This window comes from Cavia porcellus, unplaced genomic scaffold (assembly GCF_034190915.1).
Source record: "Cavia porcellus strain 051 isolate PalLab524CR breed Dunkin Hartley unplaced genomic scaffold, mCavPor4.1 scaffold_23, whole genome shotgun sequence".
Lineage (NCBI taxonomy): Eukaryota > Metazoa > Chordata > Mammalia > Rodentia > Caviidae > Cavia > Cavia porcellus.
The window spans coordinates 9,155,602-9,170,921 of NW_026947506.1; the positions used below are offsets into that span (position 1 = coordinate 9,155,602).

The window sequence follows — 15,320 nt, forward strand, 5'->3', positions numbered from 1 at the left end:
AGGACTCATGCCAGTCTCTTTTATGGATCCGTGCTGGGAAGACCCAAAGATCAGCAGTGGAAGCTAGGAAGTCTAGGCCAGCAGGGTGAAGGAGCTGTGATGATAGGTTCAGGGTTCTACAGTGGAGCCAAGAAATCACACTCAAAACAAAGAACAGGGTTGTCCTGAAAAGCACCACAGCCATCTCAACAACAAGGAGGCCCTGAGCTCCTCCAACAATAAGCACAGTCAAGTACATGCCAGGAAGCCAGTGTGACGAGTTCATCCTGGAGATTAAGTGGCACAGTCCTTCCTCTCTGGAGCCAGGAAGCAATGCTCAATGTGAGGACTAGAGCTTCTCCAGGAGAACCAATGCCTCAAACAGCAACACACAGGAGAACCCACAATGCCTCAATGCCTCAATGCATAGTTTCTCCTTCTCCACAGCTCTATGTATGTTAGCAACTTTCCTCAGGTGAAACATCTACATTCAGCACCATGTGATTTAATTTCACTCTTAAATTGACCACCATATTTAATCTGTAACAATCCACCCCTGGTCAACTTAATAACCACACACATTTCCTTAAACTAGCCTTCAGTGGCAGATTTGTAAAAGTTAAAGTATCTTGATATACTCAAATTTACAGTAATACAACAAATTGCATATATACAATTCTTTTTATACTTATTTCTGCACCAAAAACAAAATATTTAAAGAGTGACCAAGGTTCAACATTAAACAGAATACTTTGATTAATTAACGTGGTTACAAACACATAAAACATTAAAATCAAACTAAATGTACAATTACAATCACAGTCCTTGTTTACCATTATCTTTTAACATGGCATGGCAAGACTAAAATATAAGGATCTCCTGCAATATACTTTTTATTTTTCCATTGTTCTGTTCTTCTGAACAACCATGTTCTCTGTTTCATGTTTGCAACCCACAGTTCCACTACAGCCTTCTTGCTGGTCCAGTGTTTTAAATTACTCTACTGGCTCTTTGCTCTAAATTTCTAAAACAGATCTGGTCAAAAGTTCTCAGAAGTAACTGTGCTACCATCCCAACAGTAGACCACTGAGATTTTCCTGCCACCAGGTAACGTCTCTAAATACAAGCAAAATGAAGACCAACTTTCAGCTAAAGCACAATATACCACCTGGATTCCAGTGCGTTGCCGTCCTTCTCGGCAGGAGCCGAGAGTTAAGCTTCATCTTAACTGGCAGCATTTCCATCAGTACTCTTATTTTCCAGGTTCTGACCAGAGTCTCCAATATAGTTTCCATTATACAGGGGCTTTCTTTTTTGGCTAGTCTCTCAAAAACTTTCCAAATTAATTTCCAAGGCTCTTAAATCACATGGCCAGGCAACAACCAGCACTTTCTTGGTACCAATTTCTGTTGTAGTCATAGGGGTTGTGCAGAGAATAATTAGAAAAAGGACACGGAATTTTGAATATTATTTTATGATGGTCACCCAGAGTTAACACAAGAGAATTCAGGAAATCCATCCCCAACACTAAAGACATAGAATATTTAGCCAAGGGCCTGAATCCCACAGCAATGTCCCACATGAGTCTAGATGAAGAACCAGAGCTCATAACAATGCCTCTGACAAGTCCAACTGGAGGTCAAGATTTAATTCCACTGGTGTTAAGCTGACCACCAGTTTTTAATCTATAACAATATCCCTCATGAATATAGATGTAAAACTACTTAATAAAACATTAGCAAGCAGATCTATCAACATATATAAGCAACTACACACTATAACCAAGTGCAAGGTTGGTGTAACAACCAAAAAATCAATTGGTATAATACAGCATGTTAACAGCCTGAAAGACAAAGTCACATGATCATATACACAGATACCGAATAAACTTTTGGCACCATCCAACATTCATTGGGGTAAAATAAAAACAAAAAATCTTCAAAATGTATGAGTCCACAGCCTAATGGGGTTCAGGAAAGAGAATTTTTTGAGACAGTAAATTCTCTCTGCTTCCTGGTAACCAGGAATTGAGCAGCTCTGCTCCACCATGTGATACCTAAAATGATGTTCTGAGTCACTACAAGCTCAAGAACAATGGGGATGCAAACCGTGGACTAGGACTTCTGAGATACTGAGCCAAAATAAATCTGTAAGGGAGCCGTAAGCCAATTATCTTAGGTATTTGGTTAGAGTGAAAGAAACCTAACCCTAACACATTTACTCTTTAAAGCGATGTTCCTGATCTCACACAGTAAAAAAAGCATCATGACCTGAATTAAGCCAACATTTCTGAGGTCTGAGATGGCCGCTGAGGAGCTGTCCATAAGTTCTGAGAACTGAAGATAGTACTAGAAAGAAAATCTTCTGTCAAGAGAATGAGTCCTGTTATCCACATTTGTTGTACAATACACACACTGAGGTTGAGATAAGGATAAAGTCATGGCCTCCTTTGCTCCCCAGTGAATTTCACATCACTTGGTCAAAACAAGCACCATGTGTCATACTTTACAAAGGTCCTCCATTTCTCTTGGAGGCTCAGATGTGCTGTTCTATGAGACTCACAACAGATTTCATCACAGAATCTAGTTGCTCATCACTCTGCTCAATCATTCTGATGTTATCTCTATCTCTCTTGCTAGGTGACATACTATCAAAAAATTAAAATGCAAATATGAACACTTCATTACCTGGGCAGACTGCAAGTCAAACGAACGAAGGACTAAGGTAGGTATATATTTCCATTTGTCTGACAGATAAAAAGGAAGCTTGTCAAGAATAAATAAATACTCAACAGAGCTTTCAATTGTCCTTTACTCAAAGGAGGACTGATCATGGTAGACCAACAACAATAACACTTAAGGTAGATAAACATGCTGTGCTTATTTTCCCAAACTTATTGCTTCATAATGGGACAGCATTCATAAGTGTTTGCTACTGAGTTTTGTCCCCTCCCACCCTCCCATTCTTCCAGATGCCGTGATTCAGAGTTAAACAGTTCCAGCAGTAACTAAGAAATGACTCAATGGTCAGAATTTCATATGAAATTGAACACCTGCAGCCCATATTAAGACAACTACTTTACAATTAAAAGGATTTGGGGCATCAGGTAATCCCAGTTCTTATCCTGAACACAATTATAAAACAACACCTCATTCCAACCAAGACTAGATGAAGATAACAACAGTCTAAGAACACAATATTAGAAAGGGGACTGAGACGCTAATATGGGTTCATGACAAGGAGCTGGAGAGTATGTTCAGAAACATATCCAGATGTACGTTAATGCCTCATATGACCTGTGGTCCCTCTGCTTCACCTCCACTGGGTCGAGAACAGGTACACACCATCTAGAATAAGTAATCATTTTCCCACTTTGGTCTTCAATCACTGCCTCTGTTTTGAGTTCCTACCAAAAGAATCATCTTAAATATCAGACCTGGGTCAGAAAAACTTCCTAAGAAGAGGTGTTACCTGTTGAAGTCATGTCTGTTTTCCCAGGCATTGATTAACGTGCTTTTTTAGCTACATGAAAGATGGAAATCAAGTATGGGCTGGTTCCTGAGCTTGTTGATGACCATCACCATGGTCCACTCTCTTCTTCAAGGCCTCCTCAAGGGAGGCATGTCTTCCAAGATGTTATCAATCAGATGTTTTTCTTGCCCAATCTTCACAGAAATCATGCATTGGTGGTTCCTTTAGTTCGAAGATTCCTACACTTTGGATTCTTAAATTTATCAACTCTTTTAATGCTAGCTGCCCTCCTTTCTGATCAGTGCTACTGAAAGTGTTTTCTGAAAGTGCTACTGCCAAGTCTCAGGAAGATGGTGACTCCTGGCAAGACTGTGTTGCTCTGTATTGCACTCTGCTGCTAGATATCTTTTTAGTGATTCCAGTCCCAGATGCTGTTTTCTGCATTACTGGCATTTTGTGTTACCAACTCTTATTGTAAGAGCTCAGCACGTTTTACCCAAGATTGAAATCATGAATAAGGGAAAACATTATCTACCACTTATTCCTTCGGTGGTTCTGCTTTTTAAAATGCATAGCTTAATCTAATTACAAGGACATAAAACATGTTCCTTGAAATAAATGGCCCAAACTTAAGAAAAAAAATCAGCTCATGGTAAATCAAGAAAGGTTGGGGCATGGTTTCAGATTAAAGTTGGGTTAAAAAACATCTGATGGCTAAATGGAACTTGCCATCCTGTACTTAACCTTAGAATATTGGGATAATCCGTGATATTTTAGTACACCAATTTAGTATATTTTAGATAATATATGTGTTGTGTTGAATTTTCTGATTTTGGTAAATGTACTAAGTTTTTATGAAACAAAAGTAACAACAATAACAAAAACACTCTTGTTCTTGAGAAATCTGCACTCAAGTTTTCACATACAAATGGCCTTAATGATCACAAGTTACTCTCAGATTGTTTTTTAATGTGGGAGGTGTGGAAAGACAAGCACAGAGAAAAATACAGGAAAGCAGAACCAAAAACCTGAAAGTGAACAAATATCAATGATTAGTAAATCTGAATAAAGGACACTCGGGAACCTTTTGAACCATCCCATTGCTTTTTTGTTAAATGAAATTATATCAAATTAAATGTCTTTTTAAAGACGTTTCTCCTGAGAAATAAACCCAAGATGGTACTAAAAATGCTCAGTGATTAAGGAAATGCACAACAAAACCACCCTGCCACACCGATACAAAAGCTGCAATCACAAAGACAGATGTCAAGTGCTATTGCTGAATTGTGGATTAAAACTGTATGGCAGTTCCTCAGGAGAGTCAACATGGAGTCACTACTGCATCCAACAGTTCTACTCTTAAGTACACACCCAAGAGAACTGAAATGGATAATTATTTTGGACTCCTGCAGTGTGCCCCCAGTCTCCTGTGATGTGTTATAGTGTACAAGAAAAAAAGAGCAAGACACAAATAACAAGGAACAGGGATCTTAGATGGCCAGTTTTCATAGAGGGAAAAAGGCCACAAGGTAGCCAGAACTTCAGTATTCATTGATTGAGGAAGGGATTATCAGATGACTCAGAGGATGGAGGTGGTCTTATGCTAAGAAGGATCTTGCCCTAGATTGTCTTTAGTCAACAGTCTTAGTCTTAGTAGGTAGGAGAAGACAGGCCATCCCTAGTGAGGCAATGAAAAATCTCAAAAGGATAACACCAATGATCTCAAATCTCTGTTCATTTCTTGAGGCAACATGGAAAACTAGCTATTGTGAATTTATGGTCCCCAACAGGTATTCTAAAATTTATTTGTATGTGGTACTTAGATACAATGGAATACTGTAGGCAAGAAAAAGGAAAAAATACTGATGCATCCTACAATAAGGATAAACTTTGAAAACTTTATGCTATACCAAAAAAAACACAATCCAAAAAGACATATGACACATGATTTCATTTGCATGAAATGTCCAGAACAGGCAAATATATAAAGGAGAAGGGAAGGGGATTAGTAGGCGTTTAGGATTGGTGGGTGTTACCTTAACATAGATTAAAGACACAGTGTCCTTTCTGAGATAATGAAAATGTCATGTATATTTATATGTTAGCTGGACAGCTCTGAATGTATTTAGGACACCTTTAAACTTCACATTTTAGATCCATGAATTTTGCATTTGGGGATATGAACTATATCTCCATAAATCTGCCACCAAACGAAGCATTTTCTATAGTCAGCCAACTATTACAGTTTCTTTAATAGATTTTCTGCTCACCCTACTTAAGTTTATCTGGAACTCAGAAGGACATATGACCTCACTGTAAATTTTTTTCTTGCAGCAGAAAATATATGGGGTCAAAAGTAGGAGACATTTCTGTCAGCGATAAAGGGTGTGACTTAAAGGAATATGTTCTTACTCCTGGCTCCACTCTGTCTCTGCTTGCTGCCTTGCATGCCAGCAGTTTTTTGTTTGGTTTTTGTTTTGGATTTTTTTTTTGCGGGGGAGGGTTATATGCTTGTGTTGTGCCCTTCCACCATTCAATGGAAATGACTGAAATTGTGTATCAAAATAAACCTCTCCTCCTCTAAATTTCAGGTGTTGAGTAGTTTGTCCCAACAATGAGAAAGTGACACACACACAGGAAATGGTGCCGAAAGATTGGGGTTGTGGCTGTAACTGCAATCAATCATACGGCTTAGAAGCTTTGGGGACTGGTTTGCAGACAAAGTTTGAAAAGTTGTAGAAATGTCTGCTAGTGAGCCCCATAGTGCTATAAGCCAAATTGGATGAAAAATTCTAGTCAATGATCAGAAGACCAGAATGCTTACAGAATGCAGACAGTAAAGGCCAGGCTCAAAGATTCAAGTTTGGAAAAAGAACTCATTTGTGAGTTGGACTAGAATCCCTGCAAATTAAGCTGTAGCAGAAAATAAAATACATCTCATGATCAGAGGCTGGGAAAGTCTTAACACTGTTAAAATGTCTATACTACCCAAAATAATATAGAGACTTAATGTAATCACATTAAATCACAATTGTGTTTTTTGTAAAAATAGAGAAAGAATCTGAAGATTCATGTAGAATATCAAGGGAGCCTGGGTGGTCAAATCAAACTGGAAAAAAGAAAAGCAAAGTTGGAGGACTCACCCTTCCAGATTTCAAAATATGTTATAAAGCTACAGCAATCAAAATAGTGCACTAGTGAAATACAGGCAGATATACAGAGCACTGAGCAACAGTAGAGTGCTCAGGAAACAAATACTCAAATTATCTTCAGCAAGAGATTCAATACTACATAATGGTGAAAGCACAGTATCTTCAACAAATGATCTTGAGAAAACTAAGTGTCTGTAAGCAAATAATGAAGTTTGACCCTCATAATACCTACAAAAGCTAATTCAAAATGGATTAAAGATCCAAAAACAAGACATAAAAATATTAAACTTTTAGAAGAAAATTTAAAACTTCATAATATGGCAATGATTTCTTGGATGTAGCTCTCAAAACACAATGAAACCATCAAAATTTTAAGTCTTGCATAGCAAAGGAAATAATCAATAGCATGAAAGGCAACCTATGAAGTGGGAAGAAACATATATACAAACTGTATATCTGAAAAGTGCTAACATTCATAATATATAGCAAACTCTGATAACTCAACAACAAAAAAACCTCACTAAAAAGTAGGCAAATTGGGGCCAAGAATTTAGCTTAGCAGCCTAAGCCCTTGCCTGGCAAGTGCAAGGCTGTGAGTTCGATCCCTGGTACCAAAAAAAAAAAAAAAGCAAAAAAGTAGGCAAATTATTTGAATAGATGTGTATCTAATGAGGAAATATAGGGTCAATGAGTCTATAAGAAGAGTCTGTGTATCACTGATCATTAGAGAAATACAAATCAAAATTGAATGACACATTACCTCACATTCATTAGAATTTCCACTATAAAAAATCAGAAAATAAATGTTATCAAGGAATGGACAAATTGGAACACTTTTACACTGTTGATGAAAGTATAAAATATTGCAGATGCTGTGAAAAACAGTATCAAGTTCACTCAAAAACTTAAAAATGGAGGACAACCAGATGCCAGCCCTGTTCTGTTGGTGCCACTTATGGGCTTTGGGGAAAACAAGAAGCCAGCCAATTCCTGTGAGTTGGTTCCATTCACAGATCATGGTAAGGACAACCAGATCCCTCCTGGTGCATGGGCTGGGAGACAAGAAGAGTCAAGTTTCCCTCCCTGACCCTGTGAGCCACCAGTTGATCTGAAGAAACACAGGCTGAGATGGTAGCTATTGAAGCAAAATACAATTTAATGCTTGTAGTGTTTAATGTTTCATTGACTTTGCAGGCCTAAAACTAGTAATCTGATCGTCTATTTAGAGATTAACAATACACAGTATAGCATTTGTGGGGGAGCACCTTCTGGAAGTGGTAGCCATTGTTAATTCCCTATTATCTTGTTTTAAAATCCTGTTATCATTTCCATTGTTTTTTATTTGGCTTTATTTTGTTTTGTCATTTGATTTTATTATATCCAATAGCACAGGGAACTATTTCAAAGATAAAAAGATATATTATGGTAGCTATTTTGGATTTACTATTATCTTGTTTTGAAGTCCTGTATTGCTTTCATTGTTTTGTTTTTATTCATTCCATTGTGTTCTGCTTTTTTTTATTTTCCTGTGTCTGATGGTATAGGCAGTTATTTTGAAGACAGCAAGAGGCATTATGGTAGCCATTATTGATTTCCTGTTATCTTGTTTTGAAATCTTATATCACACATGTTTTGTTTTCATTGGCTTTATTATGTTTTATTTTGCTAGGTTTTATTCTGTTTAAAATAAAAATTATTTAAAAATTAAAAGTGGAATTATTATATAAATCAGCAATCCCAGTTCTGAGGATAAACACAAAAGAATTGAAAGCAAGACTTTGGAGATATCTATATATTCATGCTTGTTTTTGGAGATATCTATATATTCATGCTTGTTTTAGCATCACTTCAGTATCCAATATGTCCATCAATAGGTAAAGAAAATGTGGTATATACTTACAATGGATTGTTATTTAGCTTTTTAAAAAATGCTGTCACATATTACAACCTGAAAAAACCTTGAGGACATTGTATTATGTGAAATAAGTCAATCACAAAAAGGTAATAACTGCACAATTCCACTTAAATGAGGTATTTGGAATAATCAAACTCAGACACAAAGTGGAACTGTAGCTTCAGGGGCTAAGGGGCAAGGGAAATAGGGAGCTGTTCAATGAGCAGCATTTCTACCATGATAGAAGACAAAAGTTCTAAAAATCTATGGTGCAACAATATGAATACAATTACCATTACTGAACTACACAGGTAAAAATGGTAACATTTTGTGTTTTTATCACATTATTTCAACAAAAAAAAGAAAATACTGACAGATGCTACACCATGGAGAACTTCTGCAAATTATGGTATGTGAAAGTCACAAAAGGCCATGTATTATGTGATTCTGTTTATGTGAACTAGCTCAAGTGGACAAATTCAAAGGGACAGAAAACGGATGAGTGGTTGTAAAGGCTGAGGAGCAAGGACTAAAGGGTGGTAACTGAAGATGATAAACAGTTATAAAGTGATTTCTTAGATGATAAACAGTTATTGCACTGTGAAGGCTAGGTAATGACCTACTGGTGGAGAATACTAAGCATAAATGGGGCCTACGGTTCAATTCCCAGCACCAAAAAAAAAAAAGGAAAAATACAGTGAAACAAAGTTCATAATGACATATTTTATGTATTTGATCTGGTGGTATTTCAATGAAGCTTTTTACTAGTTCTAAAGAATTAAAGGCTGAATTTAAAAATCAACAAGCATATTTTATTCTTGAACAGAACAATCAAGAATCATGAAGATGTTATTTCTCCTAAGTTGATCTGTACATGTTTGTGAAAAATATCAGGACTTGTTGGCACTGGACAAGCCAATTCCCACTGAAAGAGTAGCTGAAATCATCCTACGAAATGACAAAAGGGCTTTTACCAACATCGAAAGAGAGTTAAACAAAAGAGATGAAGAGCTGAGATGGCAAATTTGAAGCCAGATACTCATCTGAAAAGCAGTTCCTAAGCCTAGCTACAGGAGCCAGAATTTGAGCCCCTATGTGTTGCAGCAACTCAAGGGTAATTTTTTTAAATTGGGTCACATGAAATACTCATTTGGTTTTGACCTACAAAAACAGTATTTTCAACTTTTTAAATTAACACCTGAGCCCTTTGATAGGAACCACTATCTTACAGTAATTTGCCAAGATGACAAACGCAAAGAGGAGAGGAGCTTGATATATGTTCTCTAGGCCTTTCAGAAAACATGGGGTTGTTCCTTTGGGTACATACATGCGAATCTACAAAAAGGATATTGTAGACATCAAGGGGATGGGTACTGTGCAAAAAAGAATGCCACACAAAGGTTACCATGGAAAAATAGGAAGAGTCTAGTGTTACCCAGCATGCTGCTGGCATTGTTGTAAACAAGCAAGGGCAAGATACATGCAAAGAGGATTAATGTGCATATTGAGCATATTAAACGCTCAAAGAGCTGCAATAGCTCCCTGAAGCATGTCAGGGAAAATGATCCGAAGAAGGAAGCCAAAGAGAAAGGTATCTGCGTTCAACTAAAGCACCAGCCTCCCCCTTCCAGAGAAGTGCACTTTGTGAGAACCAATGGGAAGGAGTCTGAGTTTTTGGTATTTGTTCCCTATGAATTCATGGCATAAACTGAGGATGGAGCTCTGCCATTCAGTGCCTAATTGGTCACTAAGTGTTCTGGGCTCTACTTAAGAATAAAATATCATCCTGTGTTGCAAGGATGGTTTTCTTAACTGAACAGGTGTGGTGTCTTTACCTCAGAAACAAATATTTGAAGCAGATTTTCATTCTACCTCGTTAACTGTGTCAGATCTTTATTCTTCAGTGTTTTTCTTGCTGAAAGATACTGCTGAGGTATTGTGTAGGTGTGTACTCAAATAGCCAAATATTTACAAAATATTTATACAGGCTTGGAGATCCTATAAATCACCATGGGAAAAAGATATATCAAAATAAAATGGAAGTCACTTCAGTTAAATAAACAGAAGTCTACTTCAGTTAAATTAAAGCAAAAACATAACATTTGAAGTAAATAAATTAGCAAAAAATAAAGCAGACTATACAAATTCATAAGTTTACTTTTAAATATATATTTTTAAAATTTTCCAATAGTCAAAGAAGGAAGCCAAGTATCACATTGAATTTAAAAGCTTTGAAACTAGCCCCAAATTCATACTTGGCAGCTTATGCAAGTGAAATGGCACTCAAGCAGGCCGGCAGGAAGTAAGGAAAACCCTGCCTAACAGCAGCAAGCTACACTGGGGACCTCAGGGCTGTCCTTGAATAGTCACAGGTAGTAAAAGGTGACATACAGAGAAGGACAAGAGGTCTGGCTTGGACAAGAAGGGGCAAGGGTGGTCACCATGGTCTATGCAGAAGGGGATTGTGTAAACAGAAAATGCCACCATGTGACTTAGAGAGTGCAGCCCTCCATCTAGAAGTTAATCTTATCACTGTCAGGTGTCAGGGCACATAAATGCAATGCATGCCCCTGCTGTTACCTTGAATGGGGAATGGGAGGAAATAAAAAGAAAGAATGCTATTGGGATAAGTGTCCTAAACCGGGCAATTCTGAACACAGACAACATGTTAAGTAATAGGTTATAACCATGTTAAATTTTCAAGAGTGAAGATTATATGATGGTTGCATAGATGAATATCGTGACTCTTGGAAGATACAGAAAAATCTTCAGATCAAGTGATAGTATATCTGTACCAAACTTCTTCCAATAAAATATAGTCACAGATACAATATTAATATGAAAAAATATTAACAATGGGTAACTCTAGGTGATATATAAATTTTATATTTTCAAAATTTAAAATATCTTAGGAAAAAAAGAATATTGTACTAGCATAAATTTTGTCTATTGAGCTTCTATTTCTCTATCAGACTGCGGGACCTTACCAATAACAGGTTGGTATGGTAGGGTACTTGAATGCCCGTGGACACACTTTGAGAGGAGACGTTAAAATGAAACTGATAAAGGCAACACTCAGAAGATTGTAGCCACCTGTCACAGCCTCTTATCTGTCCTCGAGCTTCTGTTCTCTATCAGCTTGTAACATCTGGGGTGGGGAGAATTTATAAACTACCTATTTGGTAGGTCCTTGGGCCACTGTCCTCCATAAAATTTTCCTTTATGGCTTCGCCTATGGGCAGCACTGTCTCGCCCTTTTCTATATAACGCTATGCTCTGGTGACACGGGAGCCTGTTTGGTTAAAGGCTAGTTGAAGAATTATGTCAGTGGTTTCTCTCCCCACCTACACAGGATGTATAAAAAGAAGGTACTTGTCTCAGCTATACTTCAGGGGAAAAGCATGTTGATTAAATTGGCATTTTATTTGTTAATTTAGTTTTAGTACTTAAGATTGAACCTGAGCCTTACACATTCTAAGCACATACTCTTCCATTACACTACTCTCCCAGGGCCTCAGTGTTATGTTAAAAAAAGCCCAAAGCCACTGGGGAACTATTAGAGAGCTAACTACCAAATGCTAAAGACCACAAAATGAGAAGGATCTGTGGGAGGAGAAGAGCAGAGAAGCAAACACCATAAGGCAGGGGGAGGAGACCTGCCTCATGGTGGGACTTCCTATGGTGTCTCAATATCTGCACAGGTAATGCTTTGAGCAGTTCGTTTAGGACCAGTTCAAAGACACTGAAGCAATGATGGCTTCTAAGAAAGCAGTACCAGTGCTGGCAGAGTTAAAACAGCTCCCCTCAGTGGCATGCCTATCGTATACCTGTATCTGATCTGATGTGCACGCATGTTATGTCCAAGAGACCCTTGTCACAGACCAGTGAGATGGCCTTAACTAACTCCATGTTACACATGGAGAAACAGATCCTCAGAGTAAATAACCTGCTCAACACCACATAAATAGTAAGAACCAGACTGGGATCATGAGCACTGAGTTCTACAGTCCAGAACTGAGCAATATGACTGCAGAACTTTTATGAATATTCATCCCAACAACACTGTTTATATGTTACTGAGCCTAAAAAGCGATATCCCTCCAAACATTCTGGGAATGTGTTCCTATTTTGTAATGTGAGGTGAGAATGAGAACAAGGAAGCATGACCGTTTCTCTATGCTATGTCTTGCGCACTCCATGCATACCAGAAACGTTCTTGAGATATAGCCAGGGGATGTCCAGGTTTTATAGTCTCCAGGTCTGGAGAGCACTAGGAATCCAAGAGAGAGGACCTCCTGTGGTGTCTCTAGGAGGGAAACTTCTGAACATCTGTACAGGTAATGCTTTGAGCAGTTCATTTAGGACCAGTGAGGCGGCTCAGGACTGACAACCATGTCTGTGCCTGCAGTAAGCACAAGACCAATACTTGCTTAAAATGTGACTCAGCCAAGTGCATGGTTTGCACAAAAAGGGAAATGTCAGCAGGCAAGTCTTTCTGGGGGAAGTATGCCCTTCCTTGCACTCTGTAAGGACAAGGAGAGGTCACTGGTGAGGCCTGGTAAGGGTTGCGTTCTCCAAAAGCAACTTCTGAGATGGAGCCTGAGGTGCATGATATTCATTAGAGATCAACACTATGAAGGCAGGGAAGCAGATGGGGAAGATGAAAGAACTGAACTGTGCTGCAGGCCTGGCAAAACCTCCATTTACCCTGTTGCCACCAAGGAGAATCTAGTCCCCACCAGGATGTCCACTTCAGACTGAAATGGACTGAAGAGGTTTCCCAGGAAGTGGCCCAGTATTTACTCTGCAGGTTTAAGGCCTCTGAGAGGTTGAAAGCTGGAAGCCATCCACTGACCATGCTCCCTGCAGCTTGGCATAAATTCTTCCTGATGGGAGTGTGGGCAGGGCACGTCCACGTATATACAGCCCTCCACCCAGGGTCATCTGACAGCATCATTCCCTTAGGTCCTCTCTTTTTAAATAGCAGTGGCTGTTGATCCCTGTCCCTTCTGCCCAATCCTGTGTTGTGCTTGATAATCCCTGTGCAGGCCTACAGCTTCCACTTTTTGCCTCAAGGGTCAGTTAACTTTCACTTAAAGACAGACAGACAGACAAACAGACACACACACACACACACACACACACACACACACACTTAAGCAATGAAAGTGTTGTCTTTTCAGATGTCAAATTCTAAAATGCCTGGAAGCCAGAAACTGACAAATGGTGCCTTGATTTCATGGACTGAACCGGCCCTAAGCAGTACTGAAAGACACTCTGGCTCATTAAGAAGAGTCATTTGCAATTACATTTCCCATGAAGAGACTTCTTTTATCCTGTAGCTGTAACACAGCAAGATGGTGACATACAAGTATACGTACCTTCCCAACTGTGTCAAACATAGTATTAGCTTTTGGGCTTAAGATTTCCTCTTTGCATGGCAAATTACCCATGAAATACAATGACCAAACAGGATGTAATGAAGGAGGAAAGAAATTCTTTATATATGCATTTGGGATCTGAAATGTGGCAGGTATATTTTGGTTCTGTCTTTAACTAACCAATACGTCACTGCAGTTTAAATTCCACAGTAATAACTGAATGTTTTCTGTGTAAAGGAAAAAAATGCTGGTTTCTTATCATACTTGGACAAGCTAGTGGCAGTCTACATCTAACTCTTGCCTCCGATCCTTAAACTCCTGGGCCAGGTCTTCAACAATATCTTGGGTAAAACTAAGAGATTTGTATTATTAATTTTGCGTCTTTTATTTTAAACAGGGTTAATGAAATGAATCTATTCAAGAAAAAGGCAAATCAAGAGAAGACAGAGAATTCATGAGAATGGAAGGCCCTTTATGATTTTGTCACAACTTTGGCAGGAAGTTTCTAGTTTCTGGGGCAGTGATGAAAACAATGCAGGCATAAACTTTCATCAGAAAAATGGAAAAATTCTGGGTTCTTAACAGAGATGCATCTCCCATCCAGATTTCTACAATCTAAAATTAGTAACTTTTAAAATATATAATAAAACCTAAAATGTGTACAACCGATTCCACACGTGGACTCAACACTGCAGCACAGATTGAAGAGAATATTCTGTGACTGCTTCAGCTCATAGAGTGGAAAAAACATGTTTGGGATTTCAGGAAGAACTGGATTTAAGTCACCTCCACTATTTTGGGAATACAGAGAAACTAATCTCACATGGTAGGTATTTCAGAGACCTCAATAGCCTCTATGATGTGAGCTTTGGTCACCAGGAGCCCTGATTCTCCGGGTGTCAAGGCCCAGGTGCTGGTCTTTTTCTTGCTCCTGACCTTAGGGAACAGCTTTTATTCTTTTTCCATTAACAATAATGCTCTCTGTGCGGTTTTCATGTATGAATTTTGTTACTCCAGGGTGCACGTTTCTTTCTGAATGCTCTGCATGGATGACTTCATTTATTGTACAGAACCTGAGAAATAGACACTGTAATCCCTCTTTTTCAGATGAGAAAACTAAGACTCAAAGCAGTATGTTCTCATGTTAAATTTCTGTAGATTTTTTTTACACATAGTGTGTTGGCTTTCATTAAAGGAATGATTAAGTTATACACCCACTTCCTTATGCCCCGCTCAAAATTGCCTGTACCTCTCGAATAAACAACAGGAATGAAAATTTTTGTCTGAAGGTCAGAACCCAGGGGAACCAAACTAGGACATAAAATTCTATTTCTCTAAAGCCCCAAAATAAATGGAATTAACCTGCAAAGCTACAAGTCTGGAAATAACTACTGTTGGGTGAGAGGAAGGTCAAACCTGGATAGGGCTACGAAGGGTTTCTTG

The 15,320-nt window shown here is 38.4% G+C and overlaps 1 protein-coding gene and 1 pseudogene across 2 annotated transcripts in view; one reads left to right on the plus strand and one right to left on the minus strand.

The window, feature by feature from the left end:
- The window catches only part of LOC100719205 (beta-microseminoprotein), a 49,850-nt gene that overhangs the window by 13,553 nt on the left and 20,977 nt on the right, over positions 1 to 15,320 (minus strand). The gene's annotated exons all lie outside the window — the stretch shown is intronic.
- Positions 9,737 to 10,203, plus strand: LOC106026835 (large ribosomal subunit protein eL21-like; annotated as a pseudogene).